Genomic DNA, 14,649 nt, shown 5'->3' on the forward strand with positions numbered 1-14,649 from the left:
TTTAAAGGTATTGTTATATGCATGCTTGCGTTAAGTACATTATGAGCATTTCCCAGTGAACAAAAAACAAAAAACGCTAAGGAAGGAAGCAAGGGTAGACTATCAACTCTGTTTATAGTCAGCGCCTTTCTGTCAACTTGCTTCCTTCCTGAGTGCTTTTTTTCACTTGAAATTCTTATAATGCGCTCAACGCAGAACCAACTAGCCCAACTTTAGCTGTATGCTTCCGCGTTTATTATTACTAATTGTTTCTCTAAAACCTAAGGAGATGCTCCGTCTGTACGTTTTCTAGCTCCGTTGAACAGTGTAGATCGATACAGCTCTGGTGGCTTTCCGATATCCTCAGTTTTCTGGCGTCATAGAGAAAGGGTTGCGAAGCGGGTGGACGCTCTTTATTGTCTTATAATGACATGAAACGCTGCTGGGTTCCTATACCTAAAGGTCTCTCGACGTGTCGTGAAGATAAATGTGTTACGCTGTTGTGATAAATGTTGTTACGCAGATAAATGTTGTTACGCTACAATGGTTCGCAAGAGCATGCAGGTGCCAAGCAATCTGTCAACTGCAATGATGAGGGCGTCCGGGCAATTTCAAAGAGCACTTACGAAGAAGCTCCGTGAATTCGCCCTCTCGTGCTAAAAAAAAAGAGAGAAATGAAGAAGACACTATGGTGCAATTTCAACTTTGAGACATGATACGGATGGAAAACTTTGCTGATTTCACCGTTATAATAAAAACGCCCGAGAAGTGGCTGCATCTCTGTCCTATAGCACCGCCATGATTCGACCTAGCTGCATGTCAAGAATTTGACCCGCTTAGCTTTGGTCACTTTACTACGAGCTCTTCAAAGTATGCCGATGACGAGCACCTAGTTATTCGCATCGGCCTGTGGTAGAAAGTATACATTGAACCAACGGCGCCAATGTTACTTAATGGCCTCGACTGAAGCGTACTCACCGTTTGACGCAATGTGATATGCCGCAGTGCCGTTGGTAACTTGACGAACATATTCGATGGTCGTGCGTTTATTTTTTTTTATCTGCTCCCAACAAGGGATCCTACGCTCCCACGTCCCCTTTTAGTTTCAATGTGCCCGATGGCGCCAATGATTCTTATTGTGTATGGTGTTTCGCGATAACATTTTGCTCCGATTGCAGCACCAGCGCACCGCAGTAGTAAAGCCGTGTGTTCTGCAGCCGTATGCTTAGAGGGCCTGGTTATATTCGGCCAATTAATCAATTACCTGAATAATCACTCAGATGCGATGTCTTGTTGAGCATCCCTTTTTAAAAGTGACCAAGTCCCAGGGTTCATTCGATCCCGTAAAACATATCAGAAACTGAAAAAAGAAAAAAAAGAGAACGCCATGTGTTGGGTTTTAATACTTGTTTTTTCAAGCATATTTCCTGATTTGAGATGCACTGAGAGAAAAAGAAAAGTCTACGAAGCCCTAGATGGTAGCGGGGTCTCTTGTTTTTTTACATCCATGACCAAGTGATTAGTAGTATGCCAGCAATGCTTACAAAAAGTAACACAATAGGTGAAGACAAAAGGATATAGAAAGTTGGGCGATGGCATACGTAGTAATTCAGAGACTTGATTCTGAATGCATAAATACGTTCGATCCCTAGTTAAAATTGCTTTTCAGTTACTTCATTTAGGAAGCAATTAGAAAAGCGGGTTCCTGTTTGAATCTTACGATCGTTGTCTTCTCTTTCACTAGTCTCGTTTTTTCCCTATCTTGATCTCACGTCAACGACAAACGTCAGTTTGGCATATTGTTTACCGTCTTAGAAGTGGCGCAGGCACTATGTGAATAATATTTATGTGAGTGGTTAGCACATCATGTTGTTCTGATTCGCCTCAGTAGCTTTTCTGCTACAGTACGACGAATTTCTGGAAGGGCATGGGCACGAAAGTAAAAAAAAAAAAAAGAATAACGATTTGTTGTACATGTCAAGAGAAGGCAATCATTGCACCATATCATATGTGACAACGGTGAAAAATATAGTATTTTTTAATTCAAAAACATGCTTAGAATATGAATATTGCGGTATTATTCAGGGTGGTCTTTCTTTTTTGGTTTTGTGGACTTTTTAAAAATTGCCTGTGGCAGATATCATAATTCTTGTCCTTGAGATGGATTGTTCGAAACGGCGGACATTACTAACATGAGAAATCGAAACAGATATATAACTAATTAACAAATGTCACTAACTAACTTTTTAATTAGTTACTTGACGGCAGATTTGCAATTTAAGAATTGTAACCGGCGAGCTTGCAAGACGTATCCAGTTGAAATGAATTTCCAGGATGGCACCAGTTTCGAGATATTATTTCCCAATTTTAGGGATGAAATACACGGGTGTTCTATTTACTTTTATGCTGCAATGCATGAAAAAGCGCTTCGTTAAAGTGATGAGTGGAACAACAGTGCATTTTTACGGCAAATTTGATGGCGCATATCTCCAAACTCACGTTATTCTGGAAATGTATTCGAAGTGGATACACATTGCCAACGACCCGGCTACAATTCGTAAATTGCGATATCTGCAGTAAATTAATGAATTGAAAATATAATTTGTTGATTTTTGGTTATTAGTTTGATATGTATTTAGAGTTATCGTGCAAGTAATTTCCGACTCTCTGAATAATCCACCTCAAGGACTATAATTATGGTCTCTGCAACAGGCTATACTTAAATATTCCATAAATCTTAGAAATTATCGATCACCCTGTATTTTGCTAGTATGAAACATCTCATAATGGTAATAATTCGATATTCTTGAAGCAGATGTTACGTGGCCATTTGCGGTTATTCCTCATTGTCCATCGGCATCGTGCAGATTTAAACATTTGCTCATGCTGTGTTTTTTTGTTTCTGCTTTACACGTCACCCTTATGCCGTGTGTCGATCCGTGTTAACCTGATGACTGCTTCGATCGAGCAAAGATGTGTCGTTGAAATGAGCTCATTTGGTCCTGACCGTTTTGGATTTCTGTATAAAAATTGTATTTCTGTTTTGGATTTCTGTAGTGTACGCGCTTTGTTCGTGCTTGTCTCCCTTTGTATCTCCCCCTTCTACTCTGTTTCTCTTTTTATCCCTCTTCACCCTTCCCCCTGGGCAGGGTAGCCAACCGGAACTACCTCTGGTTAACCTCCCTGCCTTTCTCTGCATTATTTTCTCTCTCTCTCTCTGTATAAAAAGCTTAAGAACCCATTATACGAAATAAGCCTGGCTAGGTTCTGGAATATATATTGTTGCATCGTTTTAACTGCCGTAAAATTAAAGCCTCTTTATTTATTTATTTTTTGAATATTATGTACAGTTTCGCGTTTTTTCTCAGATTCCTTAGTGCACTGTCTAGCTAGATGATAACCATAGATACAGAGGGAGGCGAATTTTGTTTGGCAAAGTGCAACAAAGTTCATTGATGATTAACAACCGCTATTAATTGAAGTGAACTTGCAGTAAGCAGACTGAAACACTAAGTGAAGTTATTGGCAGCCGATGTATGCAATCAGCTCTTCTGCTAAAAAAAAAAAAGACTTGAAACTGTGTGCGCATGCGCACTGTGCATCAGGCGGGAGACATTTGCGCGTCACGAAAGGTTGTTATCAATTCTGCAGATTCATTTCCCTAGAGACGGACTCGATAGAGGCCGTGGCACGGTGCGATTTGTCACGATTAGATAGACTTGTAGCTTGATAGGTGACCGTCATACAATTACAAATGATACTTAACCCTTTACTGCACAATTTTTTTCTTTTGCCTAAAATTATTCATGTCGTTGCAGGGAACCATAACAACAGCTGTACTAACAAAAACAATATCTTCAGTGGACTTTTATAGTTTGTATTGGCAGAAAAAGGGTACGTTGCATATTTGCAACAACGTGCACATAAAGAAAAAGTTGAGGAAAGCCCGGCTTATTGTGTTTCAAACTGTAACATGCATTTGCATGACAATCAGCAAGGGGGAACACATTGTACAATAAAAGGCTATTTCACTTGCTTGCTTGAAAAGGTTGGTTCTATACCTTGAGCAGTAATCAGTAAGTAATGAGAAACGGTGGACTCATTTTGTAGTGTGGTACACAAAAAAGCAATTGGTCTTGTTTGGGGAACAGAGATGCACTCCACTTTTAACACAGTAGCTCATGGAGATTCCTATGCAGCCAGGAAGCTTGCAGCGCTGCCGCTTCTTGCTCCAAAGAACCCAGTGAACCAATTAGCACTGAGCCCAATTAGCACTGAGACAAAGCTTCGTAGATCAGAAATAATACATGATCTCTAGCCAGGCATCCTGAGTTGAAGTTGATGGTCCCTTTTTCTTCTCATCACAGGCTTGTTCTATTGACTCATTGCTAGGCCTTCCTCGCTTTTTCAGCGCCGTCTTCCCAGCCTTGCAGAGTGATGCAGCCAAGTCCATCTTGAACTCAGCCAACGGAAGTAGCCTTTCAGTGTGCTGATCGCGTTTTTTCATGATGTTCCTCTTGTAAAGCAACCAAGCATTTGCAGCTGTCAAGTCAAGGATGTGGAGAAAAACACGAAAATAATCTTTTCGACTTTAGGTAGGGACGGTAAATGGAGATGACGGAGTTCAAAAGGTTGACGCCTCCCATGTTCTTGTTGTAGATGGTGATCACTGCAGGGCATGGTATCTCACTCTGCTCTTTTTTTTAACGATTATACCTTGATGCACTACCTTTGAATGGTATGATCTGTTCATCAATAGACAGATGCTCTTCAAGAGGCACAAGCGACAACTGATCATTGATTGTATCAATGACAGAACGCACTTTCGTAAGCCGATCTCTTCCTGGCGCGTCCTTTGGGCCGAGAGTACTATTGTCAATGAAGTGGGTGTTATGCTTCAGTTTTTCAAAGCGACCCACAGGAAAGTTGTCAGCCACTTGGCTAACCCTGGTTTCTGCACTCCAGTAGCGCCTCGAGTTCCTTATTTGAGTGATCGACATCCACATGCGGCACGTCCCAATAAACACTTCCATATCTCCTGCGGTGGTACAAAGGGCCTGACTCACGTCTTTCTGGAGCGCATACAAATTGCTCTGATCTGCAATTAGCCAAATCAGCGAGCCGTGGAAGAGAAACTTGAAGTATTGGAATGGTGTCTCTAGTTGTGAAATGTACCTTTGAAGGTAACTTTGTCCGGAGAACTGAACTGTCTCCGGATCTCTCACTAGGTTCGCCTTCTTCCAAATTATCTTTCTCTTAGCTTGTGTAGGGCGATGGTCAGGTGTCGTGCCATTTGCTGTACCTTCGTCCTCGTCAGAGCATGCACTCGACTCGCTTGTGCTGTTACTTAGCTTTTCGAGATCAGGTTGAACATCTGCAGCCCAAACAGACAGCAATATACAGAGAATAAAATAAGCGGTAAAACAAAGCGAAATGCAGATATAGAAAACAAGGTGCCTCTGTAAAGAAGGCGGAATCACTATGCACGGTGTCTTCTGGTTATAACCAAAAAATTAAAACGCAGGAGCACAGATATAAGGGTGAAGCCGTATCGATGCGAGACAGCAGCACAAGCGCACACACACCCTAATAAAATAATTCGGGCATTCCACCAGGCAACACATTTCACACACGATAAATCCAAACAGACTTACACTCGGGGTCATCGTCACCCTCGGAAAGTTCACTGTCTTGGCTATCCGATGGAACTGCTCGGCAATAAAAGCGTTTAGGATCCATTTCTAGTTCGAGAACAAGAAACAAATCCAGTGAGCACGTTGTTGCAAATATGCAACGTAGTAACTTGCCGTCATGAGAAGCAAACTATTGCGAGAAAAAAATGTTTTTTGCCATCTAAACGATTAGGAGGATGTATTACACAGCTTAACATTTTTTTTTCAGAGGATATTCCGTTCAGAAAGGCATTTATAACTGGCAAAACTTACCTGTATAGCTACGTGCTGGCGCGAGCAGCGTGCACCATGTTTATTTGGCAATAGTTGCGCAGATTGAACACAGAGGGCAGAAAATGAAGGTGCGTTTTTCAAACTATTGTTGCAGAAATGCAACACTATGTACAGGAAGAACTAACTGAACTTAGATTTTGTATTTATGGCCGTTTATCGGTATGTTGCATATATGCAACAAGGTGCAGTAAAGGGTTAAGACTTCGAAAATATGACTATGATTGCCTCGCATCGAAGGCTCTGTCTGTTTCTCTAATACACAACCACGTGACATATCAATTAAATGATTATACACGCGCTACGGGTGTCCAGTATGCTGAAGTATGTTGTTGAATTCGCGGCAAATCGATACGCATTTTCTTCAATGGAATATAGCAGACAACGATTAGGCAAGAGCAATTGACTATTGCAAGAACCGATGGCAACGTTATGTGCATCTGACTGCAATTTTCGTGTCTGCGTTGTTAAAGTCAAATACATGAGCGTATGACCTTACCGATTATGCAATCAGTGACGTGAAGCCTGATATCTAATATCCGTTTATATTTAACCAGGGCAGATAAGAACGCAGTGCCACCGCAATGGATTTATCGTACGTGATAAGAGTAGGCAACCATGCGGGATGTAAACTGGTAAGGTTAAGAGTAAGCCTGACTTGCGGGGTGAAGTTCTGGACACATAAATACGTTCGCACCAATGAACCACGACCGCTACCCCTTGAAGCCTCTGCGCGCACGTAATCACGATCACGATGACGTAACCATCTTAGCTCCATGCGCGCTTTCGGAAGGCCAGGCGTCTTCAGTCTGTCAGCTCTGTCCTGTGCCGTATCTCATTGGAATGGTCTTTCCGATGAAATTTCGCCAGTAGATTGTGAAACGTTCCACGATCTTGAAAATGTTTCTTGTGTGTTTATTGAATTCTGCTGTTTTACGTGCCAGAACCACGAGTTGATTATGACGCACGCCATAGAAGGGGACTCCGGATTAATTTTGACCACCAGGGCATCTTTAACGTTCCCTCAATGCACGAGACACGGGCATTTTTGCATTTCGCCTCCTTCGAAATGCGGCCGCCGTGACCGGGATTCGATCTAGCGACATCGTGGTTAGCAGCGCAACACCAGAGCCGCTAAGCCATTTCGCCGGATCTTTGTGTATTTACTATATTGCAGTTTTTCTTGTTCGTATCATTATAGATTTGTAAAAAAAGATGTTGCAATTTCTCTATTGTGGTGCGTATCCACGCCCACACATGTATACTCTGATGTTCGGTTTTTATTTAGGCTTCTGCACGAACTAATGGTGGTGGTAGTAGTGCTGGTGTTGCAGCAGGCGGGATTAGCGTGGAATGCATAACCGGCAATTGTTGCGCCTGAGACTCCTGTGAGTTAAGATCAAGGGTCTGTCACCAGGTGTAGACATGAGGCGGACGCTAACCATTCGTTGCAGTCGTTGTCGTTGCATTCTCTTCCTGATTGCCGCGGACCCTCCGGGGAAAACGACGTCTTCAAGGGTCCTGTACGAAAGACCATTCTTTTGCAGGCAGTCGACCATCGCTTTTCCTTCTGTGTCGAACTGTGAGCATAGCCAAATGAAATGTTCGTTGTCGCCCATATCCCCACATAAGGCACAATAAGAGCGGGGAAACGCATCGTCTAGTCTTGAATAATCAAGTAAGTAAGTCCATGGGTCACACAGACTTGGTGTGGAGTCTGGTGGATTGCCCTAAAGTGAATGCGGATTGCATCCTTAGGGTTCTGAAATATCTTTGGTGCTCTCACGTTTGGGACACTTGTCAGGCTTTGGCGTGCAAGAGCGTCAGCTTTCTCATTTCCTTCACTTCATGGGTGTAAGGGGATCCACTGAAATTTTACGTTAAAACCCTTCCTTGTTCTCTCGAGCTAGGCCACGGTGTATACTTGTCGCAACGCCGACTTTGAGTCCGTCAGCACCACGGCGTCTCGTGCAGCTGAGTAGGCGCGTAGTTTTCGCGAAGCCGCACAGCGCTGTCTACTGTTGAAGACAAAGCTACACGATCCATGTGGCCAGACCATGACACATCAAGGGAGGGTATACGCAGAGTGCCGCGGCGCAGCTATCTTTTTGTGTACGCACCGACCCGTCTGTGCACACTTGTGGGTTGCTTTGAAACGCTGTGCACTAGTGGTCCAGCACAGGAAACCTTGCTCTAGCAGTTGAAATGGTACGTTTCGCCGGTAGGTAGGGTACACTGGGACTGCAGGTAACGTTCGAAAATGACTATGACGGGTCCAGGTGACTCCGTTTAGGCCATTCCAATCCCAAAAACCGGCAGATGCTCAGCACTGTGTGGAAATGGGAGCCAATTCTTGCTCTTAGCCGCCGTAGAAGCGCCTTGCCTGCGGGGTACTCGCCCAGGCTACGTCAGTAAGACCTGAGATGCCAAAAGGCGGAGTGGAAGCGGCTCTCATTACTGACCTTCTTGTTTGAAGCCACCTGAGGAACTCCCATTGCCAAGCGAAGTGCCTTTTCCGTGCACTGCCTCCAAGCGCTCGAATTGACTCGGTGATGGTGATATCAGCGGCAGCTGATACAGAAATCGGCTTGTTATCAGCGAGGCGTTCAGTTTAAGCGTGGACATAGGATTGCTTCCCCAACGTACACCTGCCATGCGACGAAGTGCGTTGACGTTTTGCGCTGATGCAGCCACAACGCTTTCAAATGCGCGTCGCCATAGTAAGTTGCTGTTGATGGTGATGCCCACGAATTCAACATTAGTTGCACAACGAATTGGATGGCCTCGAATATTCAAGCATGTTGACTTCAGCCTCACTCCCGGGAAAAGCAGGAAGGCAGCTTTTTCGGCATATAAATATAGGCCAAGCGTCGATAAGTGGCGTTCGATGATGAAGATTGCGCCCTGGGCTATCCGGGCCAAACGTTTGTGTTGGTACTCCGAGATCCAAATGCAGATGTCATTACAGTGCGTCTGGAAGGCTGGCCATGGCTACGTTAAAAAGCAAGGGTGGTTGGACACGAACTTACGTTTTTACTGATGTTCTCGTGTTGTATATTTGCGCCCATTATTCACTTACTGCTTATGACTGTGATGCTCGCCTTACTCACTACACTAAGCAGGACCTCTAAGGTGTTTTCCAAGTAAGTAAGTAAATAAGTAAATAAATCACGGAGAATCGAAGCTCAATTAGCAATAGCAGGTAATAAAACTGGCCATTATATTTGTGCAGGCTGTATAGGGGCTTTGAAGGGAATGATGAAATGAAAAGAGATGGTAAGATGTTGCGCTGACTAGTTTCTAAAAGATTGCAGTGGTTACACTAATATTATGTTCTGCGCATTAGACTAGAATATCATTGTCATCGCCAGTTATAAAAACATTTGGCTTTCCCAAATTTTATGAGATTTGACGACGGTTTGCCCACACTCTGGTATTACTGTTTGTTTCATCAGATCGATGGCCAGTGGCAAAAATTTTCTTGGAATTCGAAACGGGTCATCGCGTAGACTGATCGCCGATTTGGCTTCGTAAAAAAAACCAGGCGGCAGGAAAAACCAACCCGCGGTACAACGAACTTGTTTTGCGCTCTTATAACAATGTTGAACTGACCCTGCCTTTCCGTCTTCCCTTCTCTCTCTCTCTCTCTCTGGACCACTCAACCAAAATTCGCACCCTTGAAGGTACAGGCGTAAGTAAGGAAATTAATTTCGCATATGAAGCATAAAAAGCAATGTTAACTTGTCCAAGAAATTTGAAAGTGTGTGCAAAGGGTTTTGAGAAGGAGTTAGTTTTTCTGCAAACCCACGAATTGGGAGTTATAATTTAGTACAGCACATAAAAGGTTTAAAAGGGAAAACCCTCTCTCACTTTTTTTTCTGCTTTAGAAGCCCAAGATGCAAGCATTGCGCCTAGTTGAACTAGGCGAGTCGCGCGTACAGATTAAGGCTGAGGCCCAAGCCGTGAGAACCTGGGCACGATGTGTTGAATCAGAGGGTTACAAAGGCTATCCGCACGTGCGGTATTATTTTGACTCTAATGTTAAACATGTTTGAGGACATAGCGGTTGGCTTCTGGTGCATATAGTGGGTGGGGAGGTGGCATTGTATTCCGGAGGCGCAACAAGGGACACAAAACGTAGAAGTATACTCCGTCTCAGTGATTATGGCATGCATTGTGCTGCGGAACACGAGGTTGCGAGTGCGATTGCCGACTGTCGGGCCCGCATACCAAAGGGGGTCGAATACAACAACAACAACAACAACAACAAAAATGCTCGTGTACCGTGCATTCGATGCACGTCAAGAAATTCTATAGGTGGGAAAAGTAAACCCGGAGCGCTCCGCTGTACAACGTCCCTCACAACACACTGCGTAGTTTTGGGACGCTAAACCCGGTAACATTTTACGTGGTTCTTGCGCAACGCTTATACGTCACAACGTAAGCCTCCAAAAAATTCTATCTGCTTTAGGATGATGCATGAATTATAGCGATCGTTATGTCAATAATTTCATTTTATTCGAATTTTAGAAGAGAAAGCAAATATTGGCCCGCAACCACCTACCAACCGTGTATACGCGTGGTTGTGCTCCTATTCTGCGTCCTCGTCTATCGCGCTATTCCCTTGTTCGATATGTTAAACCAACTAGCCGATACATTCGCTTTATTTGACTATAAAATAAGAAATCGCGGCTTGCCTAACACCGCTCAGTATATAGGAGAAAACGCGGTTTTCTGGATCTCGCGATCTCGCACTTCCGACGAACTGCGATTGTAAACTTATTCTTCTTGCATCCGTTCCCATCACTGAGCTTCGAAATGTTGCTCGTAATAAATAAAAACCGAATAAAGGTACGCACATCGCCACAGGAATCCAGACCTCTCCCTCCCCCTTCGCGCGCGCGCACGTGAATGCACGCGCATCGGGCGTTGCTTTCTTGCGAGGGAGAGAGAGAGAGGGAGAGAAAGAATCTACAAGGGTGCAAACAACACGCGCGCCCATAACATACACGAGCGGCACATACTACGTGAAGCAACGCGCCGCTATAAAACTGCCACTCAGCGTCGTCATATAAGAACGCCGCCCACGCGATATCAACTCTGGCGGCTGGAAATTGCGGTGATCCGTACGGTTATCGATGTTTATGGAAATGGCGCCCGTTACGTCACCGCGCCGCGCGCGGCGTGCGCCTCCGCGAACATATATCTATCCACGTATATAGGGACCGACAGCGCTCACTCGCACTCTATATGTGCCATATATACAATACCACACGCACAGCTTTTGTCGAACACTTCGCCTCGCTCTTTCTCGCGAGCTTCTCCGCGCGCGTGTACGCGCGTGAATATGTGTATATAACGGAATGCGCGGATTTCTCGCCTAGTGTATAGATTCTTGCTCTGCTATATTCGCGAATCCCGGGACGGGAGTTGCGGGCGTGTGTATGTATGTACGCTAGATATATATAAGCTCGCGCGGTATAGAGGAAAGAAAGCCGCGCGCGCGCTCGGGGAGGCCTCGGATCCCGGGGCTTCGAGCCTTCGCCCGACCACCACGTCCGCAGATTTATCGGCGTCGTAACTTCGTCGACACGCGCTTTCGGAGCATGTCGACGAGGCTCGCGGGGACCTTGCAGACAGAAGCTGAGCGCGCCCGCGCTAACGGCGAGGGACCTTCGCGGAATTGTTCTTTGGACCCGGACGCGCCGGCTTGTTGCTGTATATGCGTTCGCTGCAGGCTTCGTTGCCCGCGTGTGCCTATACGTGCATTCGCGGGATTGACGAAGAAGGAGAAGAAGAAGAGCGGCGCTCGCAGCCCCGCAAGCTGCTCCTCTTTTGCGCTTCGAGTCGCATTACAATTAACAAAATGACTACTACTACCGCTATACACCCGCCATGCGCGGTGATGCGTGTTGTGTTCGCGTCGCCGATGATGCGTGAGACGACGACGACCGGCGGCAATCTGGAGCGCCGCCGCTTTGGTTGTTTCTTGTTTACTTCGCTCGCGCGGGTTATAAATCATCGCCGTATACGACGGCGCGGTCGGGGGGGGGCTCTCGCGCGGCTTCCGTTTTCTTCGCTCGCTGTAGAGTCTGCAGCGCGCCTGTCATGTTTGTGACATGAATACCGGTCGAGTCGCTTTGCTCGGTGCGCTGCCAGGTGATGTAAATTTCATGCGAGAGTAGCGGATGCGCACATATAAAGGCGAGTTTTACGCATGCGCAGTTGCATTGACTCTTTGGGATTGTTTTTATTAGCGCTGTCCGTGAATCGTCTTGTATTTCGCGGAATGGAAAAGAAAGAAAGGGGCAAGTGTGGGCGTTATATGTGCTGAAGTCCACGGGAATATAACGTCTAATACATGCCGTTTGCATATATGTATAAGCGGCGCAATTTTGTAATAATTTAATGGTTTTGTGATATTCTGATCTCGAAGCTATTGAACGTCCTGACAGCTTTGAAATTTATCCTTTTGTTTCGCATCTTTAACATTGAACTTTTTTTTTCAGACATAAAGCTGGTGTTACACACCTCTTTTTAGAAGAGCTGCATGTACTTAAGGGTAAATGAGTTTGCATTTAGTGAGAACCACGCCTTAGAGAAACGCGGTTATAATGACTAAACATCGTAGGGTGACGTTCTCGCGACAGTCCTGCTTCTACATCTACGAATTCCTGCCATCGCGGCTTCGCAGTCTCATGCGAACATCGCTAGCGTGCGTGCGTGTAATGCTATGTTCAGACTACGTTCGTAAGGCGCCGATTTTTCGTAACATACGTAAGCGGAAGCGCAACAAGCGTATGCGTCTAGTTCAGACTGCGAACGTAAAGGTACCAACGTGCGCAATTCTCGCAAAAATTGTGGGTGAGAGTGTTAAAGGGTCGGCAACATTTATGACTGTTATGTTACGACCGTTGCGACACAGCCAATGACCGATAAGCTTTCGGCTTTCAACAACCGGTGATGACACTTCCGTCCTCCCGTCTGCAGACAGCTCCGAGCGCGGGAAGTGCCATTGCACCATTCCGTGCGCACGATTGGCTGTGTTCGTGAAAATTTTTGCAGTGCGCCTTGCGAGACTGTTTTCAGTTCATCTGGTTTATCCGCCGAGGAAATCGATGGCCGCAGATGCGTGCTCCGAACTTTGATGAGTGGTCTCATTAGGTTTTCGAGGAAGCGGAACTGCTGGGGCGACATGCGCATGATGTTATGAAACATCGCAGCGTCACCAACTCGGAGCTTGGCGAAAAGGTTGTGAAAATCGCCGTCCACGGCCCTGTCGAGAAATACTTGCCGCACCCAAACCCTTCTGCGTCGCCTTCGTCGTCTTTGGGCGATTGAATACATGGCTATAAGTTTGTTTTGAGCGTGAATTTCTTCGATCTCGGCCAGCGCTCGCATGTTGGCAGGAGCCATATTGGACCGCTGGTGACTTCGATTCTGCAGCTCCAAATTTGATTGGCCTGTTGTAAAAGCCGTAATTTAAGCAGCAGTAAATGTGAACAAAGGTGCCGGCTTAACTGCCGTAACGTTTTTTACAGCCGTTACGTTCGATACGCCAAAAGAGCTGTTACGCGCTTTACGACCGTAGTGCGAACATAGCATAAGTCAAGCACGATTGTCGGAGGCCCGTCTGTCAGTCACGCGGCCTTCGGCGCGTTTAAATGGCAGCCAGTGCTTCTCATACGAGAGCGGGGGCGCGCGTGCACCGTTTATTATTGCCTTTCGCAATGCACGTCGCCGTGATCGCGTCGCATACAGATTCGCCGGCGGCGCTCTGATTCGCAGAACTCATGCGCGCCGCTGCAGCCGCTTGGCCGCGCGCTTTCGATACGCCGCGCAGGAGTGCGGAGGCCTCCTGCACGCAGGAGTTGCGCATGCCAGACCTCCTGCGCGCCCTAGACCCAGCGCTACCGACGACGTTACAAAGAGAATGAAGGGAAAAGGGGAAACGGAAAAGCGAGGGAGAGAAACAGCGAGCGCGAGCGCATTCCTGGAGAAATCTGCAGTCGCCGAGCCGCCGGGGGAGAAATCAAAACACGCCAAAGGAGCGAGGCGAAGGCGCGTATTTCGGGCAGAAATATGAAACAGCGGTGGCGGCGGCTGTCTCGCGGCGTTGAAGAAGAAAGGCGCCGCGAGCATCGCGCACCTCTTGCTCGCGCCGGTCGGTCGCCCCGTCGCTGATGCACGCCGAGAGCGAGATTCGCAGCAGCATAACAGCAGCCGCGACGCGCGCAAGCGGCAGCAGCAGCAGCGCAGCAACAACAGCAGGAGCAGCAGCAGCAGGCACGCGGTAGCTCCCAGCCTCGAGACCCGGGATCCGAACCCCCGCCCCTCCCAGCGCGCGCGCAAAAACAAACGAAAGAGCTGTGCCATAGCTGCTGCTTGCGTGCGGGGACCGCGAGGTTTTCCTCTGCCGTCGAAGAAAGAGAGTATAGGGAGGAGAAAGAAGCGTGGAGGGCTATGGGGGAGGCAGGTTTTAAGCCGCGGCTGCTGCGCTTCTCGAGCCGTCGCCGCGATGAGGCCCCTGTGCGTGGTATAGCCGCAGTTGGTGGAGACGCTGCTTTGGGGGGTGCTGCTGCTTTCTCTCTCGCTCTCTCTCTCTCTCTCTCTCTCGCGTGCGCACGCTTTCTACTGACCGCGTCGCCCGGTCGGCGCGCCGGCGGCAGCTTCGCTCGGTTTGCGTTGTAGCAGCTGGTGTCACGTT

The 14,649-nt window shown here is 46.7% G+C and overlaps 1 protein-coding gene and 1 pseudogene across 5 annotated transcripts in view; one reads left to right on the forward strand and one right to left on the reverse strand.

Moving 5' to 3' along the window:
- LOC139059100 (homeotic protein ultrabithorax-like) overlaps positions 1–14,649 on the forward strand; it is a 488,317-nt gene that overhangs the window by 415,453 nt on the left and 58,215 nt on the right. The gene's annotated exons all lie outside the window — the stretch shown is intronic.
- On the reverse strand, positions 4,079–4,700 carry LOC139059101 (uncharacterized; annotated as a pseudogene).

Source organism: Dermacentor albipictus, chromosome 4, assembly GCF_038994185.2.
Source record: "Dermacentor albipictus isolate Rhodes 1998 colony chromosome 4, USDA_Dalb.pri_finalv2, whole genome shotgun sequence".
Classification (NCBI taxonomy): Eukaryota; Metazoa; Arthropoda; class Arachnida; order Ixodida; family Ixodidae; genus Dermacentor; species Dermacentor albipictus.